The sequence below is a fragment of the Schistocerca cancellata genome, chromosome 9 (genome assembly GCF_023864275.1).
Source record: "Schistocerca cancellata isolate TAMUIC-IGC-003103 chromosome 9, iqSchCanc2.1, whole genome shotgun sequence".
In the NCBI taxonomy this organism is placed as follows: domain Eukaryota; kingdom Metazoa; phylum Arthropoda; class Insecta; order Orthoptera; family Acrididae; genus Schistocerca; species Schistocerca cancellata.
This window is the reverse complement of record NC_064634.1, coordinates 38,236,554-38,258,263: the sequence shown is the minus strand read 5'-3', so window position 1 is coordinate 38,258,263 and position 21,710 is coordinate 38,236,554. Positions and strand designations below refer to the sequence as shown.

The 21,710-nt window shown below is 44.0% G+C and overlaps 1 protein-coding gene across 1 annotated transcript in view; it reads left to right on the top strand.

Moving 5' to 3' along the window:
* Positions 1-283: 283 nt before the first annotated feature.
* LOC126100918 (uncharacterized) overlaps positions 284-21,710 on the top strand; it is a 62,766-nt gene continuing 41,339 nt past the window's right edge. The window contains exon 1 of the mRNA XM_049911583.1: positions 284-367. The gene's annotated coding sequence lies outside the window, so the exon portion shown is untranslated. The remainder of the gene's footprint in view (positions 368-21,710) is intronic.

The following is a 21,710-nucleotide window of genomic DNA, read 5'->3' as shown; positions in this document are numbered from 1 at the left end:
CATACCTGTCGCAACAAAGTTATCATTTTGTCCTATACCAGGATACATTCACGAGAAGCTGGCTACCATTCATAAGTTCTCACTCATTTAGTGTACAGTAGCCTCTGCTTCCTGCTCGTATCTCGCCGGTTACGGTATACGCATCTACGCCCGCCTGGAGTGTCTCCATTCCGGGAACCAGCCTCCGCACCGCCTACTCAGAGCGTATCGCGGCGGCTCCATAATCTCTGATAAGGGCTCCACTTATCACCCGGGCACGCCGCGGAGCTACTCTCAAACGTGACCTGCACGCGGCCACCTAACGCAGCTGCACACCTGTAACACCCCCACATCTGCTGCTGCGCCCACACACAGCGAGTAACAACAGGTAAGGACCGAATTGTTTCTTAGAGAACGTACGACGATCTCCATTTGAAGTCACTCTCGTTACTAAACTTTATCGTTTTATACATGACATTTATTGGCAGTATGCAAGTACAAGCTACCGTCAGCTGTACAAAGGAATGACGACACTATGAAAATTTGTGCCGCGCCGGGGGTCGAACCTGGATTTCCCGCTTATCGCGAGCGGTCGCCTCAACCATTTGGCTATCCGAGCACGACACACGACCACACCCACACTTCCTTGTGTCGTCAGCCGTGTGTCTACAACCTGTACTCGTACATCAATCACGTATATTCCCGTATATAACAGACATTTTACTTGAAAGTCGCTTGGGCGGCGTCGGCGGTTAAATGTGATATTGCGTGACAAATGAAAATTTGTGTATGGCCGTGGGTCGTGCTTGGATACCAAAAAGGTAAGGCGACTGCTCCCGATAAGTGAGATATCCCGGTTCGAGTCCGGGGTCCGGCACAAATTTTCATTGTCGTCATTCCATTATACTGCTGATGGTAGTTCATACTCACAAGTATGAATACATTTCATGGGTTTCATAACGCCTGCAGTCGCCGCAGTGCCTTTTCGTTCGGGCATGCCTCCATGTCAGAAGGAACTTTGCATCGTAATTCGGAAAATCGCAGTCACTGCAATATCATGTTTCGTTTTAGTCGTTGTTACGTGTCGTGCCCGCATGATACAAGCCGTGCTACACATTCTAGTATGGTTTATGTATGCTAACTGTTTTCAGGCATACCAAGCCTCGCAAAAATGCTTCAGCTGCGATAAAAATTGCTCTTTGTCATTCTGTATCAAAAGATTTATTAAATCGTCACACCAGCCTGTTCGTTTTACACAGGTGGAATACCCATATGAATAGAGCACGGTTTCTGATTGTGGTTAAACACATTAACATTAACTTAAATCTATCGGCTGGTGCACATTCATTCTCGATGAATAAATGAAGCCACGTTTAATAATAATCTTTCTTATAATGTCTAAGAACATCGTTCGCGCCCGAAATCTTTTGTTCAAATGGTTCAAATGGCTCTGATCACTATGGAACTTAACATCTAAGGCCATCAGTCCCCTAGACTTAGAACTACTTAAAACTAAAGACATCTAACACATCCATGCCCGAGGCAGGATTCGAACCTGCGACATGTCCGAAGGAGCAGGCACTGCAGCGGCTACAACCGTTATGAAATACATGAAATGTATCTGCAATTGCAAAGATGGTCTACCATCGTCAGCATAATGGAATGACGATAGTGAAAATCGGTGCCGGACCGGGACTCGAATTCGATTTTCCCACTTACTGCGGGAGTCACCTTACCATTAGGCTTTCCGAGCATTCTTCATGGCCAGATCCATGTATGTATGTCCAAAGGAACATTACTTTGGACTTCTGAATAACACAGGCACTGGAATTCTGTGTTTACCCGCCAACACGGGGCAAGGGACTTCCGTACGGGAAAACTGATAATAGATGGACGAGTACAGTTTGGACTTATGGAAGTGTGCTCGGATAGCCTAATGGTAAGGCGACCGCTCACGACCAGTGAAAAATCCGGTTCCGATTCAGCACAAATTGTCATTGCCGTAAGTCCATTATCCAGCTGATGGTTGTGCATATTCGTAAATACGAACACATTACTTCTAAATCAGCGAAGGTGCGTCACACCACCGGCTGGTACCATTTCTGCACCATCCACAGCACTTCAGTGTGTTCTTTTAAGTGGGTGCCGAAAATCTGTCCGCTGAGCTGACACGTATGTTGTTGAGAAGAGAAGATAGCTATCACGTATGGTAGGAATGTTCAAGCTGAAAACGGAAGTTTTTACGCGATACATTGGCTAAATAGCAAACAATGCAAACTCTATCATCAGACAGAAAATTAAGGATGGTCAGTTTCGTCATTACTTTTATTTAATTATATCTTTTAAGAATATAAGCTCTAAATCTACATCTACATGGATACTATTCAAATCACATTTAAGTGCCTGGCAGAGGGTTCATCAAACCACCTTCACAATTCTCTATTATTCCATTCTCGTATAGAGCGCGGAAAGAATGAACACTTATATCTTTCGGTACGAACTCAGATTTCCCTCATTTTATCGTGGTGATCGTTCCGCCCTATGTAGGTCAGTGTCAACAAAATATTTTCGCAATCGGAGGAGAAAGTTGGTAATTGGAATTTCGTGAGAAGATCCCGTCGCAAGGAAAAACGCCTTTCTTTAAATGATGTCCAGCCCAAATCCTGTGTCATTTCAGTGACACTCTCTCCCATATTTCGCGATAATACAAAACGTGCTGCCTCTCTTTGAAATTTTTCGATGTACTCCGTCATTCCTACCTGGTAAGGATCCCACACCGCGCAACAGTATTCTAAAAGAGGACGGACAAGCGTAGTGTAGGCAGTATCCTTAGTAGGTCTGTTACATTTTCTAAGTGTCCTGCCAATAAAACGCACCCTTTGGTTAGCCCTCCCCACAACATTTTCTATGCGCTCTTTCCAATTTCAGTTGTTCGTAATTGTAATACCTAAGTATTTAGTGGAATTTACGGCTTTTAGATTAGTCTGATTTATCGTCTAACCGAAGTTTAACGAGTTCCTTCTAGTACTCATGTCGATGACCTCACACTTTTAGTTATTTAAGGTCAACAGCCACTTTTCGCATCATTCAGATATTTTTTTCTAAATCGTTTTGCAATTTGTTTTAATCTTCTGATGACTTTGTTAGTCGATAAACGACAGCGTCATCTGCAAACAACCCAAGACGGGTGCTCAGATTGTCTCCCAAATCGTTTATATAGGTAAGGAACAGCAAAGGGCCTATAACACTACCTTGGGGACGCCTGAAATCACTTCTGTTTCACTCCATGACTTTCCGTCAATTACTACGAACTGTGACCTCTCTGAGAGGAAATCGCAAATCCGGTGACATAACCGAGACGATATTCAAGACCACGCAATTTTACTACGAGACGCTTGTGTGGTACACTGTCAAAAGCCTTCCGGAAATCCAGGAATACGGAATCGATCTGAAATCCCTTGTCAACAGTACTCAGCACTGCATGTGAATAAAGGGCTAGTTGTGTTTCACAGGAACAATGTTTTCTAAACCCATGTTGACTGTGTGTCAATAGACCGTTACCTTCGAGGAAATTCATAATGTTCGAACCCAATATATGGTCTAAAATCCTGCTGCATATCGACGTTAACGATGTGGGCCTGTAATTTAGTGGATTACTCCTACTACCTTTCTTGAATATTGGTGTGACCTGTGCAACTTTCCAGTCTTTGGGTACGGATCTTTCTTCGAGCGAACTGTTGTATATGATAGTTAAGTATGGAGCTAATACATCAGCATACTCCGAAAGGAACCTAATTGGTATACAGTCTGGACCAAAAGACTTGCTTTTATTAAGTGATTTGAGTTGCTGCACTACTCCGAGGATATTTACTTCTACATTACTCATGTTGGCAACTGTTCTCGATTCGAATTCTGAAATATTTACTTCGTCTTCTATTGTGAAGGCATTTCGGAAGGCTGTGTTTAGTAAATCTGCTTTGGCAGCACTGTCTTCGATTGTATCTCCACTGTTGTCGCGCAGAGAAGGCATTGATTGTTTCTTGCCGCTAAGATACTTCACATACGACCGGAATCTCTTTGGATTTTCTGCCAGGTTTCGAGACAAAGTTTCGTTGTGGAAACTGTTATAGGCCCCTCTCATTGAACTCCGCGCTAAGTTTCGAGCTTCTGTAAAGGATCGCCAATCTTGGGGATTTTGCGTCTGTTAAATTTTGCATGTTTGTTTCGTTGTTTTTACAACAGTGTTCTAACCCGTTTTGTGTACCAAGGAGGATCAGCTCCGTCGGTTGTTAGTTTATTTGGTATAAAGCTCTCAATTGCTGCCGATACTATTTCTTTGAATTTAAGCCACTTTAGAATTAAGTCACTAGATTTAAACGGAAAGTATTTGGAAATTCTTAAGGAATGTCGTAAATAGTAAATGACGCCGAGAGGAAGCTATCAGCAACCGCAATAAATTTGTCATTTAGAGAGATAGCAATGCTCTCAGAAAGCTGATAAGTGGAAGCTGATGGCACCCAAATCTAAAGATCAAAGGTCATTAATGTAGCAACGAGAAGAGAATTTCTTGGAAAATGAAAACTTTCATTCTAACAGTAAACCCAAGTCCTGGTAGTCTGTGAGTCTCGGTGCAACTGCGTCGCATGACACGAGTAGGTGAATGAACCTCAGAGACGTCATATTCAGGATTGACGTTCTACGACGTCGTTACCAATCTTGGCGCCTGCTGCTCAGTATCGTTAACGTTCCGTTTAATCAGTCGATCAGTGATGGCACGTGATGTGTCGCATGCGCTCCCACGATGCTGATGACGATAGTTTCCCGTGTACTGCTGACCTTATCTCGCAGTACTGTACGTTATCTGCCGCTGCAAAGCCAACGGATGTAGATAAACGTGCCTCGGGCATCAGAATCGGTGATTTACGAACAGTACGTTCTCTGCTAATATCCACTAACGTAATACAAGTATCGCCGGCCGGGGTGGCCGAGCGGTTCAAGGCGTTACAGTCTGGAACCGCACGACCCCTACGGTCGTAGGTTCGAATCCTGCCTCGGACATGGATGTGTGTGATGTCCTTAGGTTGGTTAGGTTTAAGTAGTTCTAAGTTCTAGGGGACTGATGACCCCAGAAGTTAAGTCCCACAGTGCTCAGAGCCATTTGAACCATATAATACAAGTATCAGTGACAACATTGTGAATATCGCAAGTAGCCACTAGGACAGGAACAACAGCTGTCTTACAGATGAACAAGATGGTACAAAAGGAGGCGGACGGTATTCGTTATCAGCAAAGAACCAACAACAGCAAAGTTGGTTGATCGGGCGAACTCAGTCGACTGTGGGTGACTTGATTGTGAAGTAGAAAACCGAAGGAACAGTCACAGCTAAACCAAAACCAATCACACTTCATCTACTGATGGACAGGGACCGTCAAGCATTGTGGAGAGAGACTGTGAACAATCGCATGGAATCAGCGGGAGGAATCAGTCGTGAGTCACAAAGTTGCCCCAGCAGTCCAGCTACCACAATGACTGTGCGTAGGGAGTTAACAACATCGGGGTACAACGGTCTGTCAGCTCCTCATCACCCACTCGCCCCTGTGGTCAACTCCAAGCGACGGCTAAAGTGATGTGAGGGCAGACGTCACGAAACAATGGATGAGTGGAAATGAGTGATTTGGATTGATGAGTTTCGCTTCGATGTGCAGCAATCCGATCGAAGGGTTGGGTTCGATGAATACCTGAAGAACGTTGCAAGCCGTAACGTCTGTTCCCATCTATGAAATACAGAGAAGGTGGTGTTTTTCACGATACCCCTATTGCGCTTCACAAATCGCTGTATTCGGTAGGATGTGAACAGATTTTATAACATTGTGTACTTCTTACAGTGGTGGAACAGTTCGGAGACGATAAGTCTTGGTCTCAGCATGACAATGCACTTTGCAGTAAAACAGCATCTGTGAGTCAGTGGTTTGTGGATAAGGACATTCGTGAAATGGACTCGCCTGCACAGATTCCCGACCTGAACACCGTCCAGCATCACTACCTTCTTTCGTTTGTCCTCTTGAGGAAGAATCGTCTGCCATTTCTCCAGCAATCCCCAGTTGAGTTCAAGCTGTTATAGAGACGAAGGATGGACACACACAGCACATTAATGTCCACTAGAAGGTTTCCTAACACTTTCGATTACAGTATAAGGCACAGATAAAACATGTTTGGAAAATTGTTTGCAAATGTTCTTCAAATGCTCCCATGATTTCATTTGTGATTGGTACGTTTCCTTTTCGATGATTAGGTTATATGTTATTTTAGCCTCATAATAGTTTATTTTCTGGCCTGCTTTCAACTTTAACTGTTAAGATTTTCTGTTTACTTGTGTCCACAAATCTGTCATAGTTTACGAAGGACTTTTATTAAATGTACTCGTATTTATTCACCACGATCGCAGTTTCTGTCAGTAGGAAATTATTTTTGTGAAAAGTTTTGAGAAAAAAAAGCATTCTTAACGGTGAACTAGTCTTTAAGTAATTTTTATTGTCACAGCTTTTACTTGATAACCTCAAAATAGATCGAAATCTCATTCGTTGTGAATAAATACATTTAATAACAGTCCAGACGGAAAAGATGCCATTTCTAAACAAAAATTCCATTATTAAGTTCTTTCATTATAGAGCCCAATGTATTCGGCAAAACTAAGGAGGAGGAGGAGGAGGAGATTAGTGTTTAACGTCCCGTCTACAACGAGGTCATTAGAGACGGAGCGCAAGCTCGGGTGAGGAAAGGATGGGGAAGGAAAATGGCCGTGCCCTTTCAAAGGAACCATCCCGGCATTTGCCTGAAGCCATTTAGGGAAATCACGGAAAACCTAAATCAGGATGGCCGGAGACGGGATTGAACCGTCGTCCTCCCGAATGCGAGTCCAGTGTGCTAACCACTGCGCCACCTCGCTCGGTGACGGCAAAGCTAAGGTGAGATTACCATACCCGGCTTACGCCTTACAACCATGGGAAACCTCCCTAAATTCCTTGCCCCAGCATGAGTTGCGTTCCTTCAACACTATTCCTCCATACTTTAATGTCTTCAGACCCGAGTACTTCCTCTGTGGACACTGAGTGCAGTTGTGGCGATAAGGAACCTTTTTCTTGCTCCTTTTCAATGATTAATTACTGAATATCCTCAATAAGTGGTGTGGAAGCTGCAGCACTGGCTTATAATAGCTCACCGCACTAAAGTCACAACGTTAAAGAAAAAAGAAACACACACTGGTCGCTTAAGAGCGCCGCCGATTGTGTAGAATGGGTAGCAGTTGGCCACCCAGTCCTCCATCAACGATGTAGGTCGTGACACTGAGACGCTGTGCAAGTGCCATTCGGTTCTGTGGAATAGGCACAGTCAGAGGGATCGATGTGGAGACAAGTCAGATTTGGAGAAACTATCGTATTTGAACGTGTCCATCACCAAATCTGTGTGTTGTTGTTGTGGCCTTCAGTCCAGAGACTGGTTTGATGCAGCTCTCCATGCTACTCTATCCTGTGCAAGCTTCTTCATCTCCCAGTACCTACTGCAACCTACATCCTTCTGAATCTGCTTAGTGTATTCATCTCTTGGTCTCCCCCTACGATTTTTACCCTCCACGCTGCCCTCCAATACTAAATTGGTGATCCCTTGATGCCTGAGAACATGTCCTACCAACCGATCCCTTCTTCTGGTCAAGTTGTGCCACAAACTTCTCTTCTCCACAATCCTATTCAATACTTCCTCATTAGTTATGTGATCTACCCATCTAATCTTCAGCATTCTTCTGTAGCACCACATTTCGAAAGCTTCTATTCTCTTCTTGTCCAAACTATTTACCGTCCATGTTTCACTGCCATACGTGGCTACACTCCATACAAATACTTTCAGAAATGACTTCCTGACACTTAAATCTATACTCGATGTTAACAAATTTCTCTTCTTCAGAAATGCTTTCCTTGCCATTGCCAGTCTACATTTTATATCCTCTCTACTTCGACCATCATCAGTTATTTTGCTCCCCAAATAGCAAAACTCCTTTACTACTTTAAGTGTCTCATTTCCTAATCTAATACCCTCAACATCACCCGACTTAATTCCACTACATTCCATTATCCTCGTTTTGCTTTTGTTGATGTTCATTTTATATCCTCCCTTCAAGACACTATCCATTCCGTTCAACTGCTCTTCCAAGTCCTTTGCTGTCTCTGACAGAATTACAATGTCATCGGCGAACCTCAACGTTTTTATTTCTTCTCCATGGATTTTAATACCTACTCCGAATTTTTCTTTTGTTTCCTTTACTGCTTGCTCAATATACAGATTGAATAGCATCGGGGAGAGGCTACAACCCTGTCTTACTCCCTTCCCAACAACTGCTTCTCTTTCATGCCCTTCGACTCTTATAACTGCCATCTGGTTTCTATACAAATTGTAAATAGCCTTTCGCTCCCTGTATTTTACCCCTGCCACCTTTAGAATTTGAAAGAGAGTATTCCAGTCAACATTGTCAAAAGCTTTCTCTAAGTCTACAAATGCTAGGAACGTAGGTTTGTCTTTCCTTAATCTTTCTTCTAAGATAAGTCGTAAGGTCGGTATTGCCTCACGTGTTCCAGTATTTCTACGGAATCCAAACTGATCCTCCCCGAGGTCGGCTTCTACTAGTTTTTCCATTCGTCTGTAAAGCATTCGTGTTAGTATTTTGCAGCTGTGGCTTATTAAACTGATTGTTCGGTAATCTGTGGTACTACACAAATACAAGTCATTGTTTAACACTGATACCAAAATTCTCGAAAAGTACTTGACCGATTTACTTCAGATTTTTACACGATACTCTAATAAACATACTGTCGGACATAGGTTGTATATTTTATTAAATAACAAAGCTGCCTGATTTCAAGGCGTCGAGTGCGTCGAAGGCCCAATAAGGTTTTTGAACCTGAGTGTCTAAAGCGTATGCGGAGGCTTAGTTGAGACCAGAGGTGGTTCTGCGACGTTTTTCGTATCATGAATTTGGCTCATCCATCAGGTTACCGTGAACATTAATCAAGCACTTACTTCAGTATTCACAGTGGTGAAATGCTGCCCTTAAAAGATGCCCATTTTTCCTACACTCCTGGAAATGGAAAAAAGAACACATTGACACCGGTGTGTCAGATCCACCATACTAGCTCCGGACACTGCGAGAGGGCTGTACAAGCAATGATCACACGCACGGCACAGCGGACACACCAGGAACCGCGGTGTTGGCCGTCGAATGGCGCTAGCTGCGCAGCATTTGTGCACCGCCGCCGTCAGTGTCAGCCAGTTTGCCGTGGCATACGGAGCTCCATCGCTGTCTTTAACACTGGTAGCATGCCGCGACAGCGTGGACGTGAACCGTATGTGCAGTTGACGGACTTTGAGCGAGGGCGTATAGTGGGCATGCAGGAGGCCGGGTGATCGTACCGCCGAATTGCTCAACACGTAGGGCGTGAGGTCTCCACAGTACATCGATGTTGTCGCCAGTGGTCGGCGGAAGGTGCACGTGCCCGTCGACCTGGGACCGGACCGCAGCGACGCACGGATGCACGCCAAGACCGTAGGATCCTACGCAGTGCCGTAGGGGACCGCACCGCCACTTCCCAGCAAATTAGGGACACTGTTGCTCCTGGGGTATCGGCGAGGACCATTCGCAACCGTCTCCATGAAGCTGAGCTACGGTCCCGCACACCGTTAGGCCGTCTTCCGCTCACGCCCCAACATCGTGCAGCCCGCCTCCAGTGCTGTCGCGACAGGCGTGAATGGAGGGACGAATGGAGACGTGTCGTCTTCAGCGATGAGAGTCGCTTCTACCTTGGTGCCAATGATGGTCGTATGCGTGTTTGGCGCCGTGCATGTGAGCGCCACAATCAGGACTGCATACGACCGAGGCACACAGGGCCAACACCCGGCATCATGGTGTGGGGAGCGATCTCCTACACTGGCCGTACACCACTGGTGATCGTCGAGGGGACACTGAATAGTGCACGGTACATCCAAACCGTCATCGAACCCATCGTTCTACCATTCCGAGACCGGCAAGGGAACTTGCTGTTCCAACAGGACAATGCACGTCCGCATGTATCCCGTGCCACCCAACATGCTCTAGAAGGTGTAAGTCAACTACCCTGGCCAGCAAGATCTCCGGATCTGTCCCCCATTGAGCATGTTTGGGACCGGATGAAGCGTCGTCTCACGCGGTCTGCACGTCCAGCACGAACGCTGGTCCAGCTGAGGCGCCAGGTGGAAATGGCATGGCAAGCCGTTCCACAGGACTACATCCATCATCTCTACGATCGTCTCCATGGGAGAATAGCAGCCTGCATTGCTGCGAAAGGTGGATATACACTGTACTAGTGCCGACATTGTGCATGCTCTGTTGCCTGTGTCTATGTGCCTGTGGTTCTGTCAGTGTGATCATGTGATGTATCTGACCCCAGGAATGTGTCAATAAAGTTTCCCCTTTCCTGGGACAATGAATTCACGGTGTTCTTATTTCAATTTCCAGGAGTGTATTTCTGAGGGATATCGTGCCAGATTCTGTCCAACTGCGCCATTAGATTATCAAACGCTCGAGCTGGTTGGACGGCCTTACCGAGCTCAGTCCGAAGCGGACTCATCAGCTTGGGGTTATCAGGTTCAGTAAGCAGTGCAATGGAATATCCGAGACCAGTCTTCAGTAATAACCTCAGTAAAATGGAACTAACACTCACGTCTTCCAAAGAAGCAGCATCCATCGCAGAACCCTTAAAAATCAAAGTATTCTTGTGCTTAGATAACATATCAGCGAATTTAATCAAAGAGTGCTATATTGAGTTCAGTTCTATCTTAAGTTATTTGTGTAATAAATCTCTTATCAGTGGAACATTTCCAGACTGGAAAAAATATGCTGAAGTTATGCCTATTTGCAACAAAGGAGGGTATAGAGTTTCCGTCAAACTATCGACCAATTTCAGTTTTGCCTGCTTTTTCAAAAATATTTGGAAAGATTACGTTTGTGTGCCTTCTTAAGCATCTGCCTGCAAATAATACATCGTCCAAGTTACAGTTTTGGGTTCATTGAGGGTTTCGATCTAGAGAAGTCTATTTATAAGTACAGTGAAAATTTACTTAACTCATTAGATAAGAAATTAGCGGCTACTGGCATTTTCTGTATCCTGTCAAAAGGCTTTGTGTGAATCGCAGCGTCCTCTTAAGTCAGTTATGATATTATGGTGTCTCCGGCAGTACCAAGAAATGATTGGAGTCTTACCTGACAGGAAGAATGGGAGTCGTTGCGAAATACATGTAGAGTAAGCAATCGGCCTTCATCTGAATGGAATTAATTACGTGTGATGTTTTTCAAGGTTCCTTCTTGGGTCCGTTGCTTTTTCTTGTGTGCATTAATGACCTCTCGTCTGTTGTCAAATGCTAAGTTTGCTTTATTTGCAGGTGGTAAAACATTGCAGTAAGTAGCAAGACAAGTACACATTTAGAAATGGCTGCTAATCAAATTTTCACTGATATTGTAAATGGTTATTGCTAGTTCACTGTCATTAAAACTGTCATTGAACAGTGAAAAGACCCTGTTCAGAACCTGTGAGAGATTACCTTCCAGCGTGTGTGCAACTTATGAAGATATGCAGATCGAAGACGTTGACAGTGTTAAATTCTTGGGATAATAAATTCATTTGGGTAGGGCACACCACTCAATTACTGAAGCGCCTAAACAAGTCTGTATTTTCAATGCGATTAACGACAGATGTACGACATATATTTGCTTACCTTCATTCAATGATGTCATAAGGGATCAAATTCGGTGGTAACTCGTCAAAACCGAGCAAAAGTGTTTAGAGTGCAAAAAGGTGTACTAGGACTCATTTGTGGTGTGCATTTAAGAATATTATGTAGAAACCTGTTCAAGGAACTGGGTATTTTAACCACTGTATTTTAACCACTGCTTCTCAGTATATTTATTCCTTAGACACATTAGTTGCAAATAATACGTCTCTATTTCCAACCAATAGCTCAACACATAGTAACAGTACTAGGAATAAGAGGAATCCACATGAAGACCTGAAATCACTTACCTTGGTTCAGAAATGGTCGAATAATCAGGAACACACATTTTCAATAAATTACCAGCAACTATTAAAAGGCTGGTTTCACATAAAGCACAGTTCAAACAGAGTTTGAAAGAGTTCTTGATAGGCAGCTCCTTCTACCCTATAGCTGAATTCCTTAACAGGGACTATTAAACCAACTTAAGTAAAAACGTCTGTTCGATTTCAGTTTTGACAACACTTGGTCACAACAGCCAAGATTAGGTATGTTGTGTCTGATAAATTTATTAAAAGAGCGTCACTGTGTTTCATTCTGATAATGTATTAATTCTCTAAATAGTAGCATTTACAGTTTATTGTAATGTAGCGACGCATTTTTACAATCTCCTGACAAATGACCAGGTAGTTGAGTATGATATTCATATGTTCTATGTTTTTTGTGTTATACAGGGTGATTCAAAAAGAATACCACAACTTTAAAAATGTGTATTTAATGAAAGAAACATAATATAACCTTCTGTTATCCATCATTACAAAGAGTATTTAAAAAGGTTTTTTTTCACTCAAAAACAAGTTCAGAGATGTTCAATATGGCCCCCTCCAGACACTCGAGCAATATCAACCCGATACTCCAACTCGTTCCACACTCTCTGTAGGATATCAGGCGTAACAGTTTGGATAGCTGCTGTTATTTCTCGTTTCAAATCATCAATGGTGGCTGGGAGAGGTGGCCGAAACACCATATCCTTAACATACCCCCATAAGAAAAAATCGCAGGGGGTAAGATCAGGGCTTCTTGGAGGCCAGTGATGAAGTGCTCTGTCACGGGCTGCCTGGCGGCCGATCCATCGCCTCGGGTAGTTGACGTTCAGGTTTCATAGCTAACCTTTTTCGTAGGACTCTCCATACAGTTGATTGTGGAATTTGCACCTCTCTGCTAGCTCTGCGAGTCGATTTTCCTGGTCTGCGAACAAATGCTTGCTGGATGCGTGCTACATTTTCATCACTCGTTCTCGGCCGTCCACATCTTTTCCCTTTGCACAAACACCCATTCTCTGTAAACTGTTTATACCAACGTTTAATACACCACCTATCAGGAGGTTTAACACCATACTTCGTTCGAAATGCACGCTGAACAACTGTCGTCGATTCACTTCTGCCGTACTCAATAACACAAAAAGCTTTCTGTTGAGCGGTCGCCATCTTAGCATCAACTGACACTGACGCCTAGTCAACAGCTCCTCAAGCGAACAAATGTACAACTAAATGAAACTTTATAGCTCCCTTAATTCGCCGACAGATAGTGCTTAGCTCTGCCTTTTGTCGTTGCAGAGTTTTAAATTCCTAAAGTTGTGTTTCACGCCCACGAGAATCGTCTCATTTTTGGGTATATGGAACGAAAATTGAATCTAATCTAATCTAATCCAATCTAATCACTGAAGAAAATTCTACTCCGGTCAACGACATACGTGCCCGGTACCGCTGCAAACGGGCTTGTTCGTGTGCGGAGGCCAATGGTAGCCAGCGCAAGGGGCGCCTTGAACTCGCTCTTTTTCTGTGAGCCGCCTCTTTACGGTCATTGTCGTCAATGAAGAACCAGTTGCACGTCAGATCGATGATTGTGATGAATCCGGGCTTCTGAGTGCGTCTGTAATGATTGCTCGGCCGTCACGTTCTGCCTTCTCTCATAGTCGACTGATTTCCTCTTGATGCTGTGTTCAGCCAAGGTTCACTCATCCCTACCAATGTCCTCGAATAGTGGCATTGTTCTTGTTCAAATATCGTGCGATTCCTCGATTAGCCCAACCGCCACCTTTGAACCCAACTACACGTCCGCTCTCAAATGCTAACATCTGCCTATAATGTTCACACACCCGTCTGGAACGCACATTAGATTAGATCAGATTAGATTTACTTTCATTCCAATTGATCCGTAGTGAGGAGGTCCTCCAGGATGTGGAACATGTCAGAAAAACAACAATACATGACAAATATTTACAACTAAAACAAATAAGCTAATGTGCCATTCCACAGGTCCCAAGTGGAATGATCGTCATTTTTTAATGAACACTAAGAGTCATTTTACAAATACTAATGCACTGAATTTAAAATAAAAAAGTTTTTTATTTATTTATAAGGTAATAAACATGTAATACAACTACTGTAATACTTATTTACGATGAACACATTACTGCACTGAAATGGTGCAGAAGTTAGATTATACTTACACACACACACACACACACACACACACACACACACACACACACACAAATTTTCAATGAATGCATTACTGCACTGAAATTGTGCAGAAGTTATGTTGTACTTATATACAAATCAGTTGGTTTTACTAAGAAATTCATCAATGGAGTAGAAGGAGTTGGCCACCAATAAATCCTTTACGCTTCTCTTAAACTGAATTTCATTGGTTAGTTACCGTTCAGCTGAATACACGGAATGAAACTCGCAAAGAATTTATGCCATGGTATTGACATGTCCCCTGTTCACTATACTTGCCATTTTCCGTCGATATCTCTGTCAATATCAGATTGCGATCAGTTTGCATACTCCTCTGCGATGCGTCGATCCTTATGCTGTCTATAGTCTTATTACTATCTGATTCTGAATTTAGATTTTTTTTAGAACACGGGATACATCTTTCGCCATACACCATGGACTTCATGACGCCACTGTACTTCTCATCATGAGCAATCAGTGCCTCTCTATTTGCAAGTTCCACTGAGTACAGTGTCGCCCACGTCGTTACGAGAATTTAATGGAATTTCGCCCAATGATTTATCTTCTATGCGCAGCAGAACCTGACTTAGCCACTTCAGCAGAAATAATGAGGCAATTATTTTCATTAATCATTTAAAAAGACATTTCGCAAGCAGGACAGCTATGGTCAATAATCAGAGGAGGTGGAAGGGACTGGTGGCATACCTGTGGGGGAAAGGACAAACGAACTATAATCCGTGAAAGAGTTCGTTTATTATCAGCGAGGTGTTCTCTGCTCTATTTTACTAATGTTTTAACAAATCGTAGTCATCTTAACTACACTCCTGGAAATTGAAATAAGAACACCGTGAATTCATTGTCCCAGGAAGGGGAAACTTTATTGACACATTCCTGGGGTCAGATACATCACATGATCACACTGACAGAACCACAGGCACATAGACACAGGCAACAGAGCATGCACAATGTCGGCACTAGTACAGTGTATATCCACCTTTCGCAGCAATGCAGGTTGCTATTCTCCCATGGAGACGATCATAGAGATGCTGGATGTAGTCCTGTGGAACGGCTTGCCATGCCATTTCCACCTGGCGCCTCAGTTGGACCAGCGTTCGTGCTGGACGTGCAGACCGCGTGAGACGACGCTTCATCCAGTCCCAAACATGCTCAATGGGGGACAGATCCGGAGATCTTGCTGGCCAGGGTAGTTGACTTACACCATCTAGAGCACGTTGGGTGGCACAGGATACATGCGGACGTGCATTGTCCTGTTGGAACAGCAAGTTCCCTTGCCGGTCTAGGAATGGTAGAACGATGGGTTCGATGACGGTTTGGATGTACCCTGCACTATTCAGTGTCCCCTCGACGATCACCAGTGGTGTACGGCCAGTGTAGGAGATCGCTCCCCACACCATGATGCCGGGTGTTGGCCCTGTGTGCCTCGGTCGTATGCAGTCCTGATTGTGGCGCTCACCTGCACGGCGCCAAACACGCATACGACCATCATTGGCACCAAGGCAGAAGCGACTCTCATCGCTGAAGACGACACGTCTCCATTCGTCCCTCCATTCACGCCTGTTGCGACACCACTGGAGGCGGGCTGCACGATGTTGGGGCGTGAGCGGAAGACGGCCTAACGGTGTGCAGGACCGTAGCCCAGCTTCATGGAGACGGTTGCGAATGGTCCTCGCCGATACCCCAGGAGCAACAGTGTCCCTAATTTGCTGGGAAGTGGCGGTGCGGTCCCCTACGGCACTGCGTAGGATCCTACGGTCTTGGCGTGCATCCGTGCGTCGCTGCGGTCCGGTCCCAGGTCGACGGGCACGTGCACCTTCCGCCGACCACTGGCGACAACATCGATGTACTGTGGAGACCTCACGCCCCACGTGTTGAGCAATTCGGCGGTACGTCCACCAGGCCTCCCGCATGCCCACTATACGCCCTCGCTCAAAGTCCGTCAACTGCACATACGGTTCACGTCTACGCCGTCGCGGCATGCTACCAGTGTTAAAGACTGCGATGGAGCTCCGTATGCCACGGCAAACTGACTGACACTGACGGCGGCGGTGCACAAATGCTGCGCAGCTAGCGCCATTCGACGGCCAACACCGCGGTTCCTGGTGTGTCCGCTGTGCCGTGCGTGTGATCATTGCTTGTACAGCTCTCTCGCAGTGTCCGGAGCAAGTATGGTGGGTCTGACACACCGGTGTCAATGTGTTCTTTTTTCCATTTCCAGGAGTGTATATTGGTCCATATGGGGGAATAGTGGTTCCAAACAGACTGTCTCAACATATAACTTGATAAATGAAGAACCATAACAACTATAAACTGATTTATCTGGACATAATTCTCTCATTATGTGGAATATAAAATTATGTGGAATATAGAATTATTCCACATAATCTTATAATACAGTCCCAGACCTCAAACAACATCCACATAACACGGATAAATTTAAATATAATTCTCTCAGTAAAGGATCGCACTAAAACACAGACAATCGTTACAGGTGGGAAAGAAAGTCACTAGAGAATAAGTTCATCATATAAAAAATTAAAGAAAACGTTGTAAATACTACGAATAGCAAGTGTTACCGTCAATCCTGTCATGTGACTATCAATTCTGCTCAAGGTTGGTTGGTTTGGGGAAGGAGACCAGACAACGTGGTCATCGGTCTCATCGGATTAGGGAAGGATGGGGAAGGAAGTCGGCCGTGCCCTTTCAGAGGAACCATCCCGGCATTTGCCTGGAGTGATTTAGGGAAATCACGGAAAACCTAAATCAGGATGGCCGGACGCGGGATTGAACCGTCGTCCTTCCGAATGCGAGTCCAGTGTCTAACCACTGCGCCACCTCGCTCGGTCAATTCTGCTCAAGAAATTCTGTATACCACAATATAATCACCCCAACATGGATTTATAGTGATGTCATGTCGTCCTTACAAGAACCAAATTGGACTCGAAGAAACTGACACACAGAGAATCCAGCCACGTGATTTCCTTAATAACTGAATCTAATTACTGCACTGATTACCTACGTTATGAGACGAAACGAGTAACTAGAATCCCAACCAAAATTTTTTATGGTAAGTAGGTAGATGACTTACACCTCAACGCGTCCGACACCGACCAACTAACACAGAAAACTTCTAAAACTTCCCAGACCCTGTGGTCTGATGCAACACCCCTGAGAGGAGGTGTAAGACAGCCAGTCATCAAGGAAAATCATCGGGGTACCAGGCACTTTGTCCAATCTCGCAGACTGTAAAAGCGATAGCGCCTGTTGCTAAAGGCTCCCACGAGTTCAATGTACAAAATATAGACAAGAATCAGATGGGAATTTCGACAACTTGCAAACAGATCTGTCTGACCAATCGTAAGATATACTTTCTAAAGGAGCCGAACAAACTGTTGTCTCTGACCCGGTCACGTCACACGCCAGCTTTGAAAACTAAATGCAACGAACATTTCCAAGCCTCTACAACGATAAACAGGAAATGTATTCTGATTATAGGATCGCATATACACTTTCACTCATCGACACATTCATACACCACAGATCTATCCATGGTTAGGATTATTGATGATTGATAATACAGAATGCTGATAGAAAGTAAGAAAGAAATAAAATCGATAAAGTTGGTTCCGTACGAAAACCTTCTCCCAGGCACTATTATATGTTAAGCAAGTGGCAGAAAAGCAATGTGGTGGACTAAATTAGGCCGGCCTCATTAGTTAAGTCCCATAGTGCTCAGAGCCATTTGAACCATTTTTTTGAACTAAATTAAGACAAATTAGTCATGACAAGTAATAGTTTCATGAAAGGCGGCTGAGAGACCCCCTTTTCACCCTATCTTCTACACATTTGAGACGGGTGTATTGTGGACATCCCGTCTTCCAAGATGAAAAAAGCCGTGTTAACTGGTTTCCATGTTTCTGTTCCCGGTTCGAATATCACGAAGAACCTCTGTCGTACCTCTCCTGGCCCGCTAAATCAATAGAGATATATCCAACAGTACATTTTTTTGGCTGTTTGGAATGGTGGTTGAAAGTAGCATTAAATGCCCAGCAACTTGTACTTCCACTGTATCTAATTATGAATGAATGGATACAGCTTAAGAAACTTGTCAACTCTCTTCCTCACGGAATTCAGGCCATTGGGTGAGAAGTGGCCTTAAAAGGTATTAGTGTCTTATCTCGTGTTGGCGACTAATTTCTTTTTGGTGTGCTGTTGAACCAGTCCCTTGTTTCACAAATGTTATTACAGATTCCCCTGAAAGCAGAACAGGGAAGGGAGATTAGTCAGTGGTTCCGTAAGGCCCCTCCGCCACACACTGTCAGATCACGTGCCGAGTAATGATGTAGATGTAGATGTAGATGAAAACGAGCAATTTGTGAAATAGTGATAATTTGCACCCATTTCACGGCGCTTTTATTCCGTACACGGTCAGAAATTGGCCTGTTCTACATCTAAAACCAGTTTGTTCTTTCGCCAGATTAGCAGGCAACGTTTACTCTTTGCTGTCGGATATAATTCTAGTGAAAATCTTGTACATTACGGAGGGAAGGCAGATTCGTATGTTGTTTCTTTTGTAATGTCTGTCTCCTTTCTTGTGAAGCAGAACAGTTACGGCATTGCTTCAGTCTTCTGGAACTGCCTTCTTCCACATATTTTCAGCGAATTATTTAGCAAATTCGTTTTGTATTACTTTTCCTCCGCCTACATGTATTTATAGTGGAACACATCATCCTTTTTTGTAAATAACTGTAATGGCTTACACTCCCCCTCAAATGTCCTGGTAAAGAGCAACACTTGCTTGTGAACTTTGCTTGAGGTGTGATGTTGGTCTATGCGCGGGGGTACTTGCAAAATTGAGGCATATTATTATAATTGGGCGTTTCAGACAACGAATCGTTAAGTACTGACTAACAGAACTACAGTATGTCAGAGAACTTTCTAAGTGATTTAAAGTGGTAACAGCCGGCCAGGGTGGCCGAGCGGTACTAGGAGCTACAGTCTGGAACCGCACGACCGCTAAGGTCGCAGGTTCGAATTCTGTCTCGGGAATGGATGTGTGTGATGTCCTTAGGTTAGTTAGTTTTAAGTAGTTCTAAGTTCTACGGGACTGATGACCTCTGAAATTAAGTCCCATAGTGCTCAGACCCATTTGAACCATTTTTTGAAAGTGGTAACAACTCTGTAATTAACATCTATACGGAGGCAGTATTGGACCCACGCATCGACGCAATCATAAAATTTTCAGTCATATAAAATATCAGTTAACGCATTCAGTGTAAATATCGCTGGTGACACGCAAAATATCCAAACGGTACTCTGTCTCACGCCACAAATTTTGTAACATTTGAGTGTTGACGCTTTCAAAACTTGAATGATGCGTTCACATAATATAAGCATATCCGGCACAGATTTGGCGTACACCTTTGTACTAACAAACCTACGTAAGAACAACGATTTAATGGGGTGATGTCGCGCGATGTTGGTGGCCATGTGCATCAATACAGCAGTTCTTCATCCAAAGACGCCCTGACTCGTGTTGTTGACTGATGTGGTGCTCCTCCTAGTAGAAACATTACGTTGGGTCTTTTGTACCTCGAGCTGATGTGATGGCCAACTCACTGTTATGGATGCTGATCATGTAAAGACTGTCGCGATGTTCTCAACAGTTTCTACAGACGTTGATAGTCCTCCGCTGCTCTTCTTCTTTTATTTCGAAAACAAAAATGCATCCATTTCTCATCCTTGCATCGTGATTGAAGTTTTTGCGTCAGACAGGTACACAACCCATTGTGCTTTTCCATGTATTGATGTCACCATTTTACGCTTTAATCAAACTGCGGTGCTTCCAGAGGCAAATTCACTAACTGAAACAATTAGTCATAGAAACTGAACGAGGTTGCTTAGACGTTAAAAACACAATATTACAGACATGTGGCATGATAAACGGTAATGCCTGTTTAGAATCGAAGTAAACTTTCTTGGACGCTCTGTATTTCAGATTTGGTAAGCAGTCGCGGTGCTGCAGAGCGTCGACTGAGCAAAGACAGCTTATCGCTTATCACTCGTATAAGATATTGTTTTGTTAATCCTGGAAAATCAAGACGAGTATCAGCATAAAGATAACAATGTCTTCCACGAAGACTTTTACTGAAAAACATGACCTCCAAAGCTGCTTTACGCCCTGGTTTGCCCGTCAAACAGCATGTATTCAATTCTAGTTTTTAATGAGGTATTACATCCACACCTATGTCTATACTCTGCAAACCACTGTTTATTGTATAACGGAAGGTACGTCCTATTGTACGAGCTATAAGGTTTTCTTCCCTTTCGATTCACGTATCGTGCCGGGAAATAGTGATTGTTTAAATGGCTCCGGGCATGTTGTAATTATTCTAATCCTATCCTCACGATTCCTGGGGGAGCGAAACGTGACGGTTCTGGGGGTGAGGTGGTAGTATATTACTAGAGCCGTCATTTGAAGCAAATTCTTCAAACTTCCTAAGTAGGCTTCTCAGGATAGCTTACATATATCTTTAATAACCTGCAGGTTCAGTTTCTTGAGCATTCCTGTGACATCTCACACGGATCAAACAAACCTGTGACTATTCGTGTCGCCTCTCTTTGTATACGTCAGTCCCATTTGGTACGGCTCCCAAACAATTGAGCAATATTCTAGGATGGGTCGCACGATTGATTTGTAAGCAATCTCTTTTGTAGACTGATTCCATTTCACCATTAGTCTACCAATAAACCGAAGTCTAGCACCTGCTTTACCCATCACTGAGTCTATGTCATCATACCTTTTCGTATCCCTGCAAATTTTTACAGGTGTTTGTGTGAGTTGACTGATTCCAACTGTGAATCATTGATTTTATAGTCACAGGATACTACGTTTCCTTCGTCTCCTGAACTGTACGGCTTTAGGAGGACGTTCTGAAAAGTAATGCCTCCGAATTTTTCATGTGAAAGCTATAAAAGTTTTTCTTTTAAATAAAACAAATCTTATAAACATCTATTACAGTATTATTCATGCCTACGTATTTTCAGCTCTCTGCCGCTGGAAGGCTCCGAGTTGTAGCGTGCAACTATGTCGGTGTGTAACGTAACCATGTCGAGCACGAGCCGGCCGGGGTGGCCGAGCGGTTCTAGGTGCTACAGTCTGGAACTACGCGACCGCTACGGTCGCAGGTTCGAATCCTGCCTCGGGCATGGATGTGTGTGATGTCCTTAGGTTAGTTAGGTTTAAGTAGTTCTAAGTTCTAGGGGACTGATGACCTTAGTAGTTAAGTCCTATATAGTTCTCAGAGCCATTTGAACCATTTTGAACCATGTCGAGCGCGAGAAGCAGCATGCAGTAATTGAATTTCGAATTCGAAGAGTTTGTCCACGTATGGAGCACC